Source organism: Triplophysa rosa, linkage group LG2 (genome assembly GCF_024868665.1).
Source record: "Triplophysa rosa linkage group LG2, Trosa_1v2, whole genome shotgun sequence".
Lineage (NCBI taxonomy): Eukaryota > Metazoa > Chordata > Actinopteri > Cypriniformes > Nemacheilidae > Triplophysa > Triplophysa rosa.
This window is the reverse complement of record NC_079891.1, coordinates 2,058,475-2,075,282: the sequence shown is the minus strand read 5'-3', so window position 1 is coordinate 2,075,282 and position 16,808 is coordinate 2,058,475. Positions and strand designations below refer to the sequence as shown.

At 38.8% G+C, this 16,808-nt stretch overlaps 1 protein-coding gene across 4 annotated transcripts in view; it reads left to right on the top strand.

Annotated features, from left to right (window-relative positions):
• Positions 1 to 883: 883 nt before the first annotated feature.
• Positions 884 to 16,808, top strand: part of zbtb20 (zinc finger and BTB domain containing 20) — a 51,927-nt gene continuing 36,002 nt past the window's right edge. Inside the window, exon 1 of one of the 4 annotated variants that reach the window (XM_057323018.1) lies at positions 884 to 1,048. The gene's annotated coding sequence lies outside the window, so the exon portion shown is untranslated. Of the gene's footprint in view, positions 1,049 to 14,096; positions 14,301 to 16,808 lie in introns of those variants that run through there. The other 3 variants (XM_057322994.1, XM_057323009.1, XM_057323003.1) reach the window with 3 other exon arrangements.

Genomic DNA, 16,808 nt, shown 5'->3' with positions numbered 1-16,808 from the left:
TCATTGTCTAGACTGGGGGGAGTGGGAGGGGGCGCACGGGGTAGTTGGGACGCGTGAACCGCTATTGCGTTATCGCGTGTCACTCACAGCGACTCCGCGAGCGCATTGGCGAACCAAAAGTTCAGCGTCGCTTTTCACGACCTGATTGGCCGGCAACGCCGTCAGCACGCTCCCTACGCTGTCCCGAGGTCAGCTGGGGACGTTAAAAAATAAATAAATGAGAAAATAGAAATGCGTAGAAAGTAAAAGGCACGGCGGGCAATCTAGCTTGTTGGTTCTCGCGCTGACGGGCGGACGCGTCATCCAATGCGGGACCAGGGATGTGATTTTGAGACGCGTACTGACGTCGCCCTGAACCAATCTAAAGTGGGCTATCTATAAGCGATGCACATGCCCGATTCTCGTATAACTGCTTCTTTGATCGCGGACGGGATGCTGGACTTCTGGGACTTCTCTGATGCGCGTTTGTGAGGCCAAATGACACGAATCGAAAGCGAGGCGTAAAAACAAAACTCCTCAAGTGGGACACCACGAGCAAATACTTCACGGGCAACGGCGCACTTGCACCGTGACTAGTCACTGAGAAACTGAGGATGCACAGTGTCCATGCCGGTTCAAACATAACAATCGCGTTAAGCGCAACGTAGTTTCACTTTCAGAGCCACAATGGAGACGGTTTCAGCGCTCCGCGACGCGCGTAAGGGAGGGCGTGCGCCTCGGCGATTGGGGTAAAGTCATGTTGAACGATTTATATCGCGACCTACGTGCTACAAGAAGTTCCATTCTGTTCCAATCGCCAGCAGAAAGGCGTGGCCGCCCAAAATCTTCGACGAATAGTGAAAAAATGGGAGGGCACGATCGAGCTGCGTGATGTCCTCTCCGAAGGTAGGCTGCAGCGTGTGTTTATTGATGAGATGAAAGAAGATGGAAGTGAGAAATGAAACAAAGTAAGGGACAATATTCATAAACTCAGTCCTTGCCGGGGGAAAACCGGGGAAGCTGTGAAGCGCTGTAGCCACTGGAGAAGAAAAGACCCTTAAAACAGCAGGTAAGAAATTGGGAGGGGGAGCTCGGGCGCGTATACTATTTATGTTAGTCTATTTATAAGAAGAGTAATTGCTGATATGAGATGGGAGAAAACTTACGCGCGAAACCTACAGTAAAATAACGCAAACGCAAGGCTTCGGCTCGTATGCAAGTGAAACTTGGCGAAATTGTGTCTGGCTTCGGTGGGTGAAGAATGATCCCTCATATGGTTTTTAGGGAGAGTGAGTCCATTTAAAACATCCCATGTTTGTCTGACATTAAACAAAAAGGCGCATGGTTGTCTGAAGTGACGTCTCAGGTAATATCACCCTATTCTTCGTTGCCTGCTCGCTCGTTTTCTAACTGTTTCAAAGTTATCGGCTTGCGGATACTTTGGATGTAGTTTTATCAGTATTGTTATTTTACTACGCGTTTCCCGATAAGTGTTAACCGTGACACGAAAAGCACAATACGAATCAAGCAGAGCCGCTGGGGACTTCCCTGCATACGACCGAAAATAATATTTGAAAGAAGAATAAAGTATCGCGAATTAGCGCCACGGTATCAGCTCGATTTCGCAATTACGAGCTTTTTTTTAACCGGAATCCTGCCGTTTTCCGGGGCTGCCGTTGCGAATATTTTATTGACCCCGGTAGTTAGATTCGCACCATAGCCTTTGGTCTCGGGCTAACGGAGACGGACATCATTCGTTATGAATGTTGTTGTTTTACGCCTGTGTCGTTACTCGCTCGGCGGCGTATGTGGCGCTTTACTACGTCCGTTATTTGTCATCACGAAATTAGGAGACGCAGCCCAAAGTGACCGGAATTTCAGTGGCTAAGCTTCACGGCACCCAAATGTAGTTTCAGTCGCACAAGACAAATGCCCGTCTGCTCCCAATTCTCGTTCTTTTACTTACTGAATGACCTCTTTCTGACTCCAGCTTGTTGCCCGTAAACGCACGCATTTGTATAGGCTAAGCAAACAATAAAACGCTCGGCCATTTTTTTAGGCAAGAAACTTCATGTGGGGAGCACGGGAGAGCTTGTCTTTAATTCTCGGGGCCTTGAAGCGGGGGTCCGAGCGCAGTATTGCTATCTGTGTGTGCGGTAGTATATGGGAAGCATGACATTGGCCCGTGGAGGAACAAACACGGTCGCTTTTTCATTTATTTATCATGTACAGGCTAAAGTGTAATGCTGCGTTATAAAATGACTGGCTTATATAATCTGTTTATTTATAGCAAGTGACATGAAATGGGATGTCAGTTATGTGGGAAGATTCCTTTGACGTTGATTATTGGAATGTCTCTGAGCGGGTGTAAAGAAAACTTTGTTACATTATAGCTTAAAATTATTATGTTTTTAATACGCACTGTTGAAGTTTGTTCTGTTGTTCGCACCTTGTTTTTTTTTTTTTTTTTGACCCGCCAGTCTATTGGCTGTGTGGCCTGTGTGCAAGCATTATTGGCTGCGCCCCGAACTTATTGATAAAACACAGCTAGCCTATATTTTTACGTTCAGGCATTGTTTTGTTTAGCTTAAAGGTATTTTCAGGCTCTGCTGTAAATGAACGTGCTGTTTTGATTAAATACGGGGATTTTAGGGCCTTGCATTAATAAATCACAAGCTCTGCTTTAAAGCACACGTTAATATATTTATTGCTGGTTGTGAAACGTTTACAAATCACTTCCCGAATTCTCTTCAGAATCGAGCAAATTCACGCATCCGAAATGTCATCACATTCACGATAAAAAAAGTTTGGTTTTCACACACTTTGACGTGCTTAGCTGAAGGGAATGTATATGCATTGCTCTAGACGCCTTATCATAAATGAATAGGCCCATGACATTCTACAATCGTTATTTTGCTTTCTATATCATTTAAATGATATATGTGTATGTCAAAACGATATGCACATTTCTTTTTATGTCATAATTTTTTCACTACGGTTTTTAGTTGATGCTTCTGTCCATATTACTTATAAGGCGTTTTTGTAAAATGTGTGCAGCAACATCGAGTACTAGAAAACTCTTTTTATGTACATTACAAATGACGTTTTTGTTGTATTTGGCGCAAATAATGACAATTAAAGTTATATTTTAGTTTACGAAGTCAGCTGGTCATCACATGGTGAAAATCCGGCGCAAGACCTGTCGTTCCCTTTGCTGCATTTATTCGTTTTTGTTTAAATCTTGTATAGCTAAATAAAAAACTGTGCCGTTGTTTGTTATAGCAGTTTGGACTGACAGGAGGGGCTTGGCTGCTGTACCGTGTTTTTATCGTATTTACCGACTGTGTAGATGAGTCCGTTTTAGAGATGAGTGTTTTATGTAAGTGTATGTCAATGCACACAGAAACCGAAAATAAACTTTTTACTGTGATCTGAATATGTGACGCAATTACAAACACAGATTCTGTACTGTACTTCTCAATATTCGGATATCTTTTTAACTCTTTACCTTCCACATAATTTCAGTTGTATTACTAAATGAGATTTTTTTGCTTTGTGATGTATCTCTATTTGACAAGTCTACAGACATGTACATGTACATGTAGGAGACTTATGGTCCTTATAAGGCATTAAACAATACTACATTATTGAGATGTATTATTATATATGTATTATGTGTATTTTAAATACTCTTAAAATTAATCTCACTCTTGAATTCTTTCTTTATAACTTTTTCCAACATGCGATATCAGTACCAATATGCAATGTTTCTATTTGTTTGTACCAAGCAGTTGCATCATGTTTAGTGAAGTAATTGATCTGGTGCATATTGATGGATGTTTATATAATGATCAGCTCATTGAGTTTAGCCATTGTTGTGGAAATATAAGAGGTCTTGAACATATTACACGTGTTTACAAATGTATGTTTTACAGGACAGTGTGTACCCAGCATTTGAATGTTATTTGTAGATGATTAATAATTGAACAAAAGGGATTTAATTCTGTGCATTACTGGATTTTATTTATTTATTTATTTTGTTTTGCTCATGATAGGTACAGTATTAATAAATATAGAATGCTTCAGTCAAAGCAGGTATAAATTTACATTTGTTTTCATCACGTTCTGTGAAGTTTAAACATGGTAAGCATGTCTTTTGTCTATTTTTGGTGCGATGGAAATGATAAATGTGGGCAAAAGAGTATAATAAATAAATCATGATCTTAGGAATATTGAGATTCTGAGATCAAAAGGGACCATTGTGCGCTGTTTATTTTGGAAACATCAAACCGTCGTAGTGCTTCAAACATGCCACAGCAAGAGACGTCTTAAAGAATTTGTCTCTCGGCTTTCCATCGATTATTCGACACTTTCGGAAATGACAAAATTACAATTAAACAATTACAGGCGTATACACAAATACGAACATTTTGTTTTAGTTGTACTTAGATCGGCATTGTTTACCAAGTTGTACTCTTGGCTCCGGCGTTTTACCAGGGGTAACTAAGTCAGATTATCGGGACATCGAAACAATCTTGCCAGTTTGGTGGTGACCTTTACTAATGTAATGAAATGTCAAGGTCAGAGTCGGTTAATTCCTTTGTAAGATGTCTCGATGATCAGACAACACGGTGTAATGTTGTTTTTAGAGGACCGAGGGTGTGCTATGAAGATTCAAACAGGGAATAAAGCGAAACCACATACACGTGTCTAGATTTATTACACTGCCTAGATGTGGAACTGACAATGGCTATACATCACAACCCTATAAAGATGTGAGCATTGAACAGAGCTGAATGTGCACAAGGTTTTCATTGAGTGAAATACAGTCAGGAACTGAGAAGTGTTCAGTCCGGTTGGGTTACATTATGTTTTTATGGCACACACTTTCAAATACCTTATAGATGGTATAGTGTGTGTGACAATACTAACAAGGGATGATAACATTTCAAGTGTTACAGGCACTTGACCTTTTGGCTTTGCTTTATCGCGATCACTGTGACATGAAGATCTCATGGATGATGGCATATAACATGCGTTTGATTGTATTATAAGTTTAGTTGTTTAATATCCGGACTGGAGTCTGCATTTATTTTATGAATGACCAAAGGATGGTCAACCTCTCCATCCCTACTCCATAACAAAAAGACAATTGGTGTTGTGTCTTTTTAAACAATGTCAATTTTGGGCTTTTGTATAATACTTCCGTGTTTATTTTGATGTCCTGGTCCCAGCCAGTTGGAGGAGTCATTTAGCCCTGATGGTGTTTAATGTTGGTTTCATATCTATGGCTCGTTTAGAATATTTTAACCATTTAAGCTGTTGGATTGATTTAACATGATGATGTTTCTCTTAGGTGAAAAGTTTTACATCAGAACTCATGATATGGCCTGAGGAACGCACATTTGTGACCCTGGACAACAAAACCAGTCTTACGGGTCAATTTTTCGAAATTGAGATTTTTACATAATCTGAAAGATGAATAAATAAACTTTCTATAGATATATGAGTTGTTAGAATAGGACAATATCTGACTGAGATACAACCGTTTAAAACTCTGGAATCTGAGAGCGCAAATTGCCTTTGAGGTTGTTAATCAGGGGCACTGTGGCAGACCATCCACTCACAAAAATAAAGTTTTTATATATTTAAGGTAGGAAATTTACAAAATATCTTCATGGAACATGATCTTTACTTAATATCCTAATGATTTTTGGCATAAAAGAAAAATCGATAATTTTGACCCACACAATGTATTTTTGTCTTTTACTAAAAATGTTCCCGCGCTACTTAAGACTGGTTTTGTCATCCAGGGTCACATTTGACTTGACATTGTGTTTATAACAAAAAAATGTTGACCCTTCTATTCAACCATTCCACAAGAATATATAATATATTCAAATGTTTTAACATAAAATGTAAATGTTAATTTACATCATCCTGATGACTGATCTGGGTTGGTTAAAGATGACATTGTTAAAGGAAACCCAGTGTATAGAGAGATCTATAGCTTAATCCGTTGTAATAGCCTTAATACATTTTATCCGTTGTAATAACCTTAAACTACTAGCATTTGTCGTTAGAAACACATCAAATATTTTCAATTCTTTAAAAAAACCTAAATGTAATACTCTTTTTAAACTAAGGAGGCCGCCATGTTCTTTTTCGATGACGTAAAACGGTTGCACGCACAGACAGCCAAACTGAACACAGAGACACTAATATAAATATAAAGTGCTGTAGGATAAAAAAAGTATATATATAAATAAATAATGCTAAAATAATAACGAACGAAAATAAAGACGCTATTTGGTGTATTTTCATACATTTTAATATTGTTGGTCAGAAACAATACAAACATACATAATAATAACAAAATCATTTCGAATTTTATTGTATACACAATGTTTTTAGCCATTATTAAATGCATTTTATCCAGATTTTGACTTTTTAATGTAGATAACGTTATCGTCTCTCTCTGTCATAAACGTTATCTGACGGGGGATAATATTCACGCGTGCTCTAATAGAGAAAAAATAACCAAACCTCAAGCATCTTATTATTGTGTTTATCAGTATATTCTCATAATTTATAAAGTATACGATTATGGTGGATGCTGATGTCTTAAATAGTCTTAAATGTCTTAAAGACGGTCGTTTAAAACTGATTTAATTCACGTTTACCTTGAACAGATGCTTATTGATACTGAACGCATTCTTCTTTTATGGCAGGCAGGCTGGCTTGTGTCAAGAGGACATACCGCCACCTACTGTCCCTGTGTATGTGTATTTATATATCTGATCTTATGTTTGACGTCTCATATTTTACTGTTAAATATGGAAAACGTGTGTGCTTCGCTGTAGCGTTAAGAGAACAGATTAAGGTTGCAACCATTTGACGTCAAGGATCTTGACGCAAAAAAATGGCAGCCTCCGGGTAACTTTAAAAAAAAAAGTTTATGAATACTGTGACAGTTACACTGTTCTTCTTTAACTTCACATTTATAAAGTCAATGCCATTGTTAATATATTAAGCCATACATCTCTCGTGTTGTGGTTGCCATAGTAACGGTTATGAACGAAATTGGAATCTCAATTAATATGGTGGAACGTGAATTCCACTTCAAGTCGTGTTGTGGGTCATACATGTACATACGATCTCAGAGACATTAGTCCACACATAATTTTTATAGGGCTGTCAAACGATTAATAGCGATTAATCGCATCCAGAATAAAAGTTTGTGTTCACATAATATGTACACATGTACTGTGCATATTAATTTTGTATTTTATAAAAACATACACATACATGCATATATTTAGGAAAAATATAAAAACAATTACAGATTTATATATAATTTAAATGATATGGTAAATATAAATACATTTACATGTTTTCCAATGTGTATGTGTTTATAAATACAACATTAATATGCACAGTACACAGACATATATTATATAAACACAAACTTTTATTCTGGATGCAATTAATCGCAATTAATCTTTTGACATCCCTAAATTTTATTTTGCTTCAGGATTAATATGATTACTCGTCACTCGTCTCTCATTGGTCAAAAGTTTGTTGGGTCACTGGACAGGCCCACATCTCGCTGACGATGTGAACGGGCCCTTTTGAGTGATGTCAATGCGGAAATAAACTGAATTGTATACAGCTGATTGCAGAACATTTTTCCATTGAAGGTTTAGGGATATCTGGTCCTGCTTCGGCCATATAAAGCAAAAATTAAACCACCGTACTTTTGCGATTAAATTATCGCGTTGAGAACGTAGACAACATTTCGAATTGGGTCATAATTGGGTTGTAAAGTTCTGTTTTTTTCCTTTTAGTGAAAGCTCGCAATGTAATTACTTGACAATTTAATCTGAGAGATCTATCAGAATTAGTGAGCTATCCACTTTTCCTAATTGAGCTGAACATTCCCCGTCTTACCCTAAGGCTTTATCTTAGAAGAATAAATTCTATTCCATTCTTTTTTGTGTGTGTGAGTTATTCCCAATGAGTGATTTTCTCATTTTCACGCTATTTTTAAGAACGTGGCGTTACGGCTGGCTGAACTCACTAGAACGCTGGAATTATTTGACTTTGGGGACCGGATCTTTGATACCCGCCGAGTTTGACGTTCTCCTGTATTTCGCGTTTTCACGCTTCTCGGAATAGAAAGAATAGTTCGTACTGCGCAAAAAAGTCTGGGAGAGGAATTTTGAACGTAGGCCTCGAAGTCCTGTCGAGACCCCTTTTGTTTTTTGCACGCCAGCTCCTCTAAAAGTGTAATTGTAGTTTCTTTTTCTTTGGACGGCAGCTGCCTTCGTGTTGTGAAAGAGCCTTCCTTGTGTTTTCCACCTTGCCGAGCGCTAACTTCTCATGAATGACCCCCAACGATGAGGCTTTTTTCCAGCGGCCGTGCTTTGGCTAAAGCACTGTACATTGTTCACCTCAGATGACCCGGCGTCACATACTCGCGCTATCTCATTCACACACCCACATCGGGAGAACCAGTTTTAGGCAGCCAGGGTTAGAGCTCACCTGGCAAACTTGTAACTTTTACCTCTGCGAGAAGAGCTGTTTTGGTACAATGGGGATTTTCCACAGCGAGGGTGCCAGCGCTCTCTGCCCGCCCTTTTGCATACATAATTGTCAGTCATGTGTTGCAGCATTCACTTGGTGAATCTCTTCCTTTTGGCTTTTTCTTTCTTTCTTTCTTTCTTTCTTTCTCTCTCTCTATTGCAAAGTTGATCAATTTGTCTACACTCACGACACAGTGTAGAATAAAAATTTTTTATGTCACATGAAACGTAAACACTTAAGCCACCCGGCATGCCTTTCCAAGGTCTGTTCTTACCCAACGTTTGTTTTGCGCACGCAAACAAAAGAAAGCCGTCCGTCTGTTCTTTCCTTTCAAAACGTGACTTTATGGGCACAATACGGAGATGAGGAATCTTTTCAGCGCTTCTCTTTAAACACATAAACGAGTACACAGGCATTTCACTCATGTGAAAAATGTATCTTGGATTCTAATAGGGAAGTTGTGTGTTTGCCAAGGTGCTCGCGTGTCCTCGCCTAACCCCGACACCCATATGGTTTTCTACAAGTCTTAGTGAGATCACTGCCATTTCTGAAGGAAAATATCTGGAAATGGTTTGCGAACGAGAGATGAAAAAAACAAGCAGAGGTAGTCAAAGAGTTCTCTCTCAGAGTTTGGCCAAGTTTACTTCTTATTTGTTTACAACCGGGCCGTATGAAACGGGCCCGGCGAGGGAGGGAGACGCTTTTCAGTACAACGTACAACGGCCTCCATTTTGGAGAATCGCGTTCCCCGTTTGAGATCTGAGAAGAATTAACGGTCCCATAATCGAAACGCGGGACGGCGTAATGGCTATTACTACAAAGGCTGTTTAACACATTAGCACTCCACATAGTTAACAAGTCTTTATTGTTACTGGCAAGGAGCGTCTCCTAAAGACGTGCCGCTGAAAACAGCGCAGGATCTGCTGGGTCACGAATATATAATGTTTCCGGGAAGAGCGTTCCGAGCTTTTGACACAACTGTTATAAAAATAAATACAGATCACGGTGGGCATGCGTTCACTTTCATTCAGCACAAAAGGACCAAATAAAGAGCTGAAAGAACAAACAGCGGTTTACAAGTGGCAAAGGTCACGGCCGTGCAACGACGTAACTCTTAATGTAAATATTTTAAAGAGGAGCTCTGTATCGTGCGTGCCGTCGTCTACGCTTCCGATGGGAGTGAACCGGCCCTCACGTTCCCGCTCCGTCTCCATCCAGGCGTTGTTTATCTAATCCGTATTATGTGGCCATTTTGGAAAGAGCCCTCGACGTTTTTATGGCTCTGTATGAACTGGGCCAGCTTAAAGAGGACAGCTGCACAACCGAGGGAAGGTTTTAAAGTAGGAGTAGCCTTGAAAACTGTGCACATAGGTGTGCGTACCTGTTGCCAGGACAGTTGTTGTTGCCAAGGCAATTTGGCAGAGGAGCAAAGGGTTTCCAAGTTGCATTCTACCCAGTCGATTATCAGTTTTGATCATTTTTGTTATTTGTAATCTGGTCGCTGTTGAACAGAAACGGAGCATATGGAATGATGTTTATACAGTATATAGTGAATCATTGTAGTAGGCGCACGCATCTTTACATCAGTGCCAATGCTGTTGCCAGTGCTGGCGATTGTACTTCAATAGCAGTATATGTAGTATCTACCCGGGGAAAAGTGTGTAGACGTTTATACTATTATTGTTTGTACAATAACACGTGAGCGTGCGCCACGATACTGACACGCCACTGAAAAAATGTTTAATGAAGTTTAGCTGGGCTGTAGGAACACAGCTTTGCAGAAACATTTTAATGAAGATTTTCTGTTTTAAATAATAACGCGCAGCCTGACACTGAGCATCATTTAAAGATTTGTTCAGATTTACGTTACGTTTTTTTTACAGCTTACACTTGCAATTAATTCACTTCCTTTCCTCGGCGACGAGGTGGAAAGCATTAATGAGATTTTGGCAGTTTCTGCGTAACTCTTGTGAAATTGCTGGCTGTCCCAACACGTTGCAATAGCAACACGGTTATTAATCTGACGGGGTTAGGTTTCTAAAGACCTTATATTTTGACACCGGAGTTTTGGCAGACTGGGAATTCTTCATTGGAGTTATTACCCAAACAACACCGTTGTTTAAGTATGTACTGTAAGAAAAGATGGAAAGTTGAAAAGTAGTCAGCAGGTTTGCGTCGTTGGATTACTCGTGAGTGTGAATATAAGAGCAACAGGTATGCACACAGTACCTGCTAACACAGTATTGCACTATGTTGTGAATTTTTTGGGCTTTGTTCTTATGACACTTTTGGGGGTGTAGTACATAGTGTTTATTTGAATACTCTCCCTTGAACACTTAGTCCTTGTCTGGCACATATAGGTTGGCACGGGAGTTTAAGGAATAGTCCAAAAATCTAACTTCTATCATCATTTATTACCCCTCAAGTGATTGTAAACCTGAACGTGACTCTTTCTTCAGTGGAACACAAAAGAAGATATTTTGAGAAATGCGTCAGTGGTTTTGTGTTCATACAGTGGAAGTCAATGGGGTTCAGTGTTGTTTGGTAATCGACGTTCCTCAGATCATCTTCTTTGGTGTTTTGCACAAGAAGAAAGTCATACAGGTTTCCCTTATGAAAGAAAAACGTATGTGAATATACTGGCAAATATATTGCAATGTATTAAATAATGCATTTCCATATATTGGAACCAACAAGTGCTTATATTTTTCAATAACGGCTATTCCTTATGTATTATTCAATGTAATGTAATATTGTCATGTATTATTCAGTATATTTTCAAATGTATATTAAATGATTTCGATGACTGACAGTAGGCATGGGCCGTTATAAGATCTTATAAGGTATATAAGAAATATTGCGGTATTACAGCTTCAAAATGTGTTCTTTTAAATGTCTTGGTAAAAAACCTAGAAGCCAGTGTGTTTTATTTTTAAGCAACACAACAGTATACAGTAGTAAACATGCACAGTATGTCAGGTTAAATCTGTGGTTCCTGAACTTTTTGAAAGCATGGCACCCCCTTCTAGTCTTTTTTTACTTGCATTTCAAGTCATTAAACTAACATGCATGGATACATAAATATATAAATAAATGAAATGCAGAGCAAACAACAAATTAAGCATAAACACAAAATAGCACAGAACCTGGTGGATTCCTGCACTTTCCGTCTTTGACGAGACATTAAAAAAACAGCTCATACCTTGGGAACGGTACAACAGAAAATTGTAGTGGTTTTAAAACCTTGACTTTTTCAAACGGCGGTATTCGGCCCATGCCTAATTGCAGTGAATATATAGGAAAATATATTTTCTTAGTGTAAGGGTTAGAGTGGCATGAGGTGAACTGTCCCTTTAATACGAGAGAAGGTTGGTTTTATAATTGTGGTGTGGCAGTCGTCCAGAGAGATTGGATATGCAAGTGGCCTTTGAAACATGTTCACGCTACAGGTTCAGTATTTGACCGCTTCCATCACATCACGTGAACATAAGCTTATACTTTATACAATGCCTTGACTAATAATGGTGTTTAGAAACATGTCATTGTGTCGTACCGTAAGTCAGCGTGAAACCCATTTTACTTCCGTGAGGGGCGAAGAAAGGTGGCGGAGACTTGACTTGACTTAATGCAATTAACTGGATTTAGTAAATTATTCAAGTATCCTTTCCATTTAGATGGACCTCAATGAGAGTTTACACCCCTTGAGTTGGTAAAACTTATTTTTTAATATCAATATTTTATATTGACAGAAGATGTATTGAGAAAGTCAGAACCCATAGACTTGTGGTCTTCGCTGAGTGGGTGAACGTCATTGAAATATTTAAAGTCAGATTTTAACCTCTGACGTCATTGAAAATTGAAAAAAATGAAAAATGATGAATGCTGTCCTCGTATCCATAAGACATATAGACGAATCGGTTTCCAGCATTAAATTACGATTTGTACCGATAACGCGTCGAGAGTTCACGGTAATGGAGACCAGCTTCAGAGAATCCAACTGAATCACGGTCCAGTTTTACGGATTAAAGCGTGTTTGCTTTGACTAACGAAAGACATACAAAACATCCATACACGCCAAAGCAAAGCATCATTTCTAATCTCAAGCTCGACATTTCTTTATTGATGCCATGCAGCGAGGGTCCAGATCGAGGTCGAGTGTGAACTCGACCACTGTGGGTGTATCTTCGCATTGATCTTCCAAAGGATTCTCATGACTTCCAGTTTCTACCGGCTATCACCCTTTTGCTCATGCCTTTCCCCCCACCCCCCGAAAATTTGGCAGTTGCCATGGACATCTGTACCAACATGATAAGACCGTAATTATACCAATATCTGCTCCAGGGTTGAAATAATTTTGCAGACCATCACATGAACAGTCAAATGGTCCACCTTCTAAACAGCTTTGTGATGTATTCAGTTAAATATGCATGGAGAAAGGATTCTCACAGGGCTCTTCTTTTACAATTTTACACCAAATATCAAATGCACTACTAATGCACTAAAATGCAACAGATGCACTCGAAAAAAAGAAGACTGTACTGTGAATCAGTGTATGTTGAGAATGGGGGAAATTCTGTCTCAACTTTGGCAATAATTAGTTGTCAAAAATAATTTACATTTAACGTTATTTAATTTAGTTATTTAATTTTACGTTAATTATCCATTGTGCAGAACATATTTCGAATCATTCAAATATTAAAAAATATTATGTCTTACATAATGCTGCAGAATAGAATCTGGGTTATGTGTTCAGCCTGAAAGTCACAGAGCATCTCAGATTATCCATAGGAGCGAATTAAAAACAAAACAGCTTGCGTATATTTGTGGAAAAGTGGTATTGTATTTTCTCATTGCTCGTATCAATCTCTGTGATTGGAGTTGAAAGGAGACGCAAAATCCCAGCGAACAAGATCAATAGTGCAGTAATGTGTTGTTTCACCAAACAAATCAGAATATAATGCAAAAACACTATTAAAAGTATTATGAAGGAAATCAACACCAGTTGGATGTTTAACACACACGAGTGGTGGTAAGAATGAGTCTGGGCGTTTAATGGAATACCGATACCTGTTGAAACAATTAGCTGTATTTTGGCAGAAGTACAGAAGAAATGCGATTGTTATTAGGTGACAATTTAAAGAACTGAATACTGTTTAGAAACGCTTTTTTTTCACAATTCAAAGAAAGCTCCACGTTGTGTTCCAGCAACGCAGGGTGGTATCGATCGTTCGGTACAGCTTAAAAACCCAAACCCTAAAGCCTGCATAATTCATGACAAACGCATGAGTGTATGCAAACGAAAGAGGAGCAGGACTAATTTGACAGCAAAACAAGCAGGAGCACTCGAGATGAAACGGGAACATGCGTAACTTTATGATCAGATGGCAGCAGGCCATAAACGCACAATATAAACTTCAGTCCGGAAGACTTTCCTGGCACCTTGCCAGAAGAGCGCCGGGTCGTTTCAGGTCAGGCCTGGCGTGTTGTTGTATAGGAAGTGCGGAGAATTCGACTCGCAGCGTTTCACTTCCTCGTTTTTCACGTGCCAGAGTCACATTCGAGAAATCAGACATTGAGAAGACGGCAGAGGAGTGGAGACTGGAAGAGCGCAGCTCTCAATGTTTTTCAAGGCCCCCGTGCATGTGGTGCACTTGTAGTTTGTGCGTAAAACAAAAATGCGCGGGGAGACGGCGCGCACGCTCGCTGGGGATCAGTCTGAACAGGTCAGGACGCAGGTTTGTTTACTGCATTTTTTTTTTGCGTGTTTCAGCAACGTGTGTTTGATGCCCTGTTAACGCCTCACGTTTGACATTTGGTGAATGCTCGAAATACTTTGCGTGAAACCAAAGGACTTTCTCAGCAAACAATCACACAAAAAAAGCATTTTTTGTGCGCTCCGTTAATACGGGTCCTGTGCGTTTGTGGCACGTTAAAAGGCTTTCCCAAAAGCAGTTGCTCCACATTTAGCCAAGCAGCCTACTCAACTCGAAATGAACGCTAGTTAAATAAATAAATAAATGATGCAAGCCGTCAGGAGAACGGCACGTATTTTGCCATCTCATTTGGCGACCGTTTACAGTTCGTTGTTTTAGCTTGTCTGAGGAATGTCTGTATTGCGCACACAAAAAAAGAGAAAGAAAAGACAAAAGTGATATTTTATTCATTAGGACTGTCTGTCTTTGTGTTGCTTATGCAGTCTGCTCTGCATTTATATGCTAACATAATTTACCCCTCTAACCTAAGGCAGAGTTTACCATCACCTCAACGGACCCTGACGGAGCGTGTGTGTTTGTGTTTGTGTGTGTGCAGTCAGTGTTACTAATATGTCCTCATGTGTGTGTGTGCGTGTTTGTAGATTTTAGATTACAGGGAATCATGGCGAGCAATTTCAGAATGTGCCATCTCCCCTGCCATTGTTTGGGATGTAAATTTTTCTCTCGTTGAAAATGTCAGCACCGTCTTAACAATACAGAAAATATATGATATCTTCTAGACGTCGTTTCTTTCTGTATTTAATTACCGCTCTCCATAAATGGCAATAGCATTTTGCGTTTTACTGATGTGTAGGTGTTTTGATGCCTGTAGGGTTCATGTAATTGTGGTAAAAGTAATTAAATCGAGAGATTGATTGATTATTTAGCTGCTGGTTTAACAGGGATGTTTCACTATCCTCGTCTGATTTTAAAGGACAGTAATATGAATTTGACTGTAGAGCGTTGTTGTATACACCAAAATCTGAGTGAATCTGAGAAATAGATTGGAAAAAATGTATGTGGTTGGTCTAAAGTGCAGTTGTATAGGGTTGTTCAAGGATTAATTGTGATTAATCGCATCCAGAATAAAAGTTTGTGTTTACATAATATATGTCTGTGTACTGTGCATATTAATTTTGTATTTATAAACACATGTATATATTCAAGAAAAATATCAAAACAAATATGAATGTCTGTACAGTATTTAATTTAAATGATATTTAATATAAATAAATACATGGACATATTTCCTAAATATATATATATATATATATATATATACATGTGTATGTGTTTATAATACAAAATAAAAATGCACAGTGCACAGACATATATTATTATGTAAACATAAACTTTTATTCTGGATGCGAATAATTGCGATTAATCGTCGAACAGACCTACCATCCAATAAGTAGTCTTAGATTTTTTAAAATATAGATTTCAATATTTCATTGGCCAATATACGGCATGTGCTACAATTTAATAATAGCAAGTACACAAAATTTCTGAATTTAAAGAGCGAAAATTGGCTATTTTTTTATCACAGGCAGCGTCACTTATGCATTGAAGGCCAAGCGGCCAAAAAGTGAGGATCCTGATGAAGTTAAATGACGTTGAAATGGCGTTTTGCTGTTTACTATAGCGACTGGGCTCATCCAATCAGAGTTAAGAGATGAAATTATACCTTTGTTTATTTAAAATGACTTTTTGCAGACTCATGCGTTATAGTGTGAAGCTTTTATTGTACTTTCATTTGTACATTTGCATTTATTTGTTAATAATCTAATCATTTGTTTTGCATCCATCAACGTCCCAAAGGACAAGAGAAAATAAGTACAATGAGAAACGAAGTAGCTTTGGTTCGTATAACAACTTTTTGTTAAATTCCTGTGGTATAGTGGTTCGTACGGTATCTTTGCCGTGATATAAGATTTTTGTCATACTGTCAATGCGTGACTACAAATAGAAAATATATATTTTTAAAAAGGTACGTTCTTGTGTTTTGTATTGATTTTCCTGTAAGAGATATGTCAGGGGTTGTTTTGCAAATCGAATGTTGTGGATCATGGAGTGTGCTCACTATTGTTGCAGTCTGTAGTGTGTGTGTTTACATAAGAAGGACGTTGTGTGATTTGACCTTGCGAGCGAGAAAAAGTATGTCACGGAGAGTATACGTGATTCGTTAGCTGTGAATTATTCTCCAAAATGGAGAAACTGAGATGGACACTGTCACTTTCATTTCTGTTTCCTCTCTCGTATGATACATTGGGGAGGGGGTCAACATACAGTACTTTCACCACACTACAGGAGAAAGCTTTGACACTTCTGACAGACCCAAATGAACAGTATGGATGGCGTGACATGGAAAGCGTTCAGAATTTCACGTTCATTTTATAGGAGGATAGTTGGGTACGGTTATAAAAATATTCTCGTCACCACCTCTCGCTCTTATTGTTTCTGCCGGGTGCCATTAAAGAGCAGGCTCAGAGG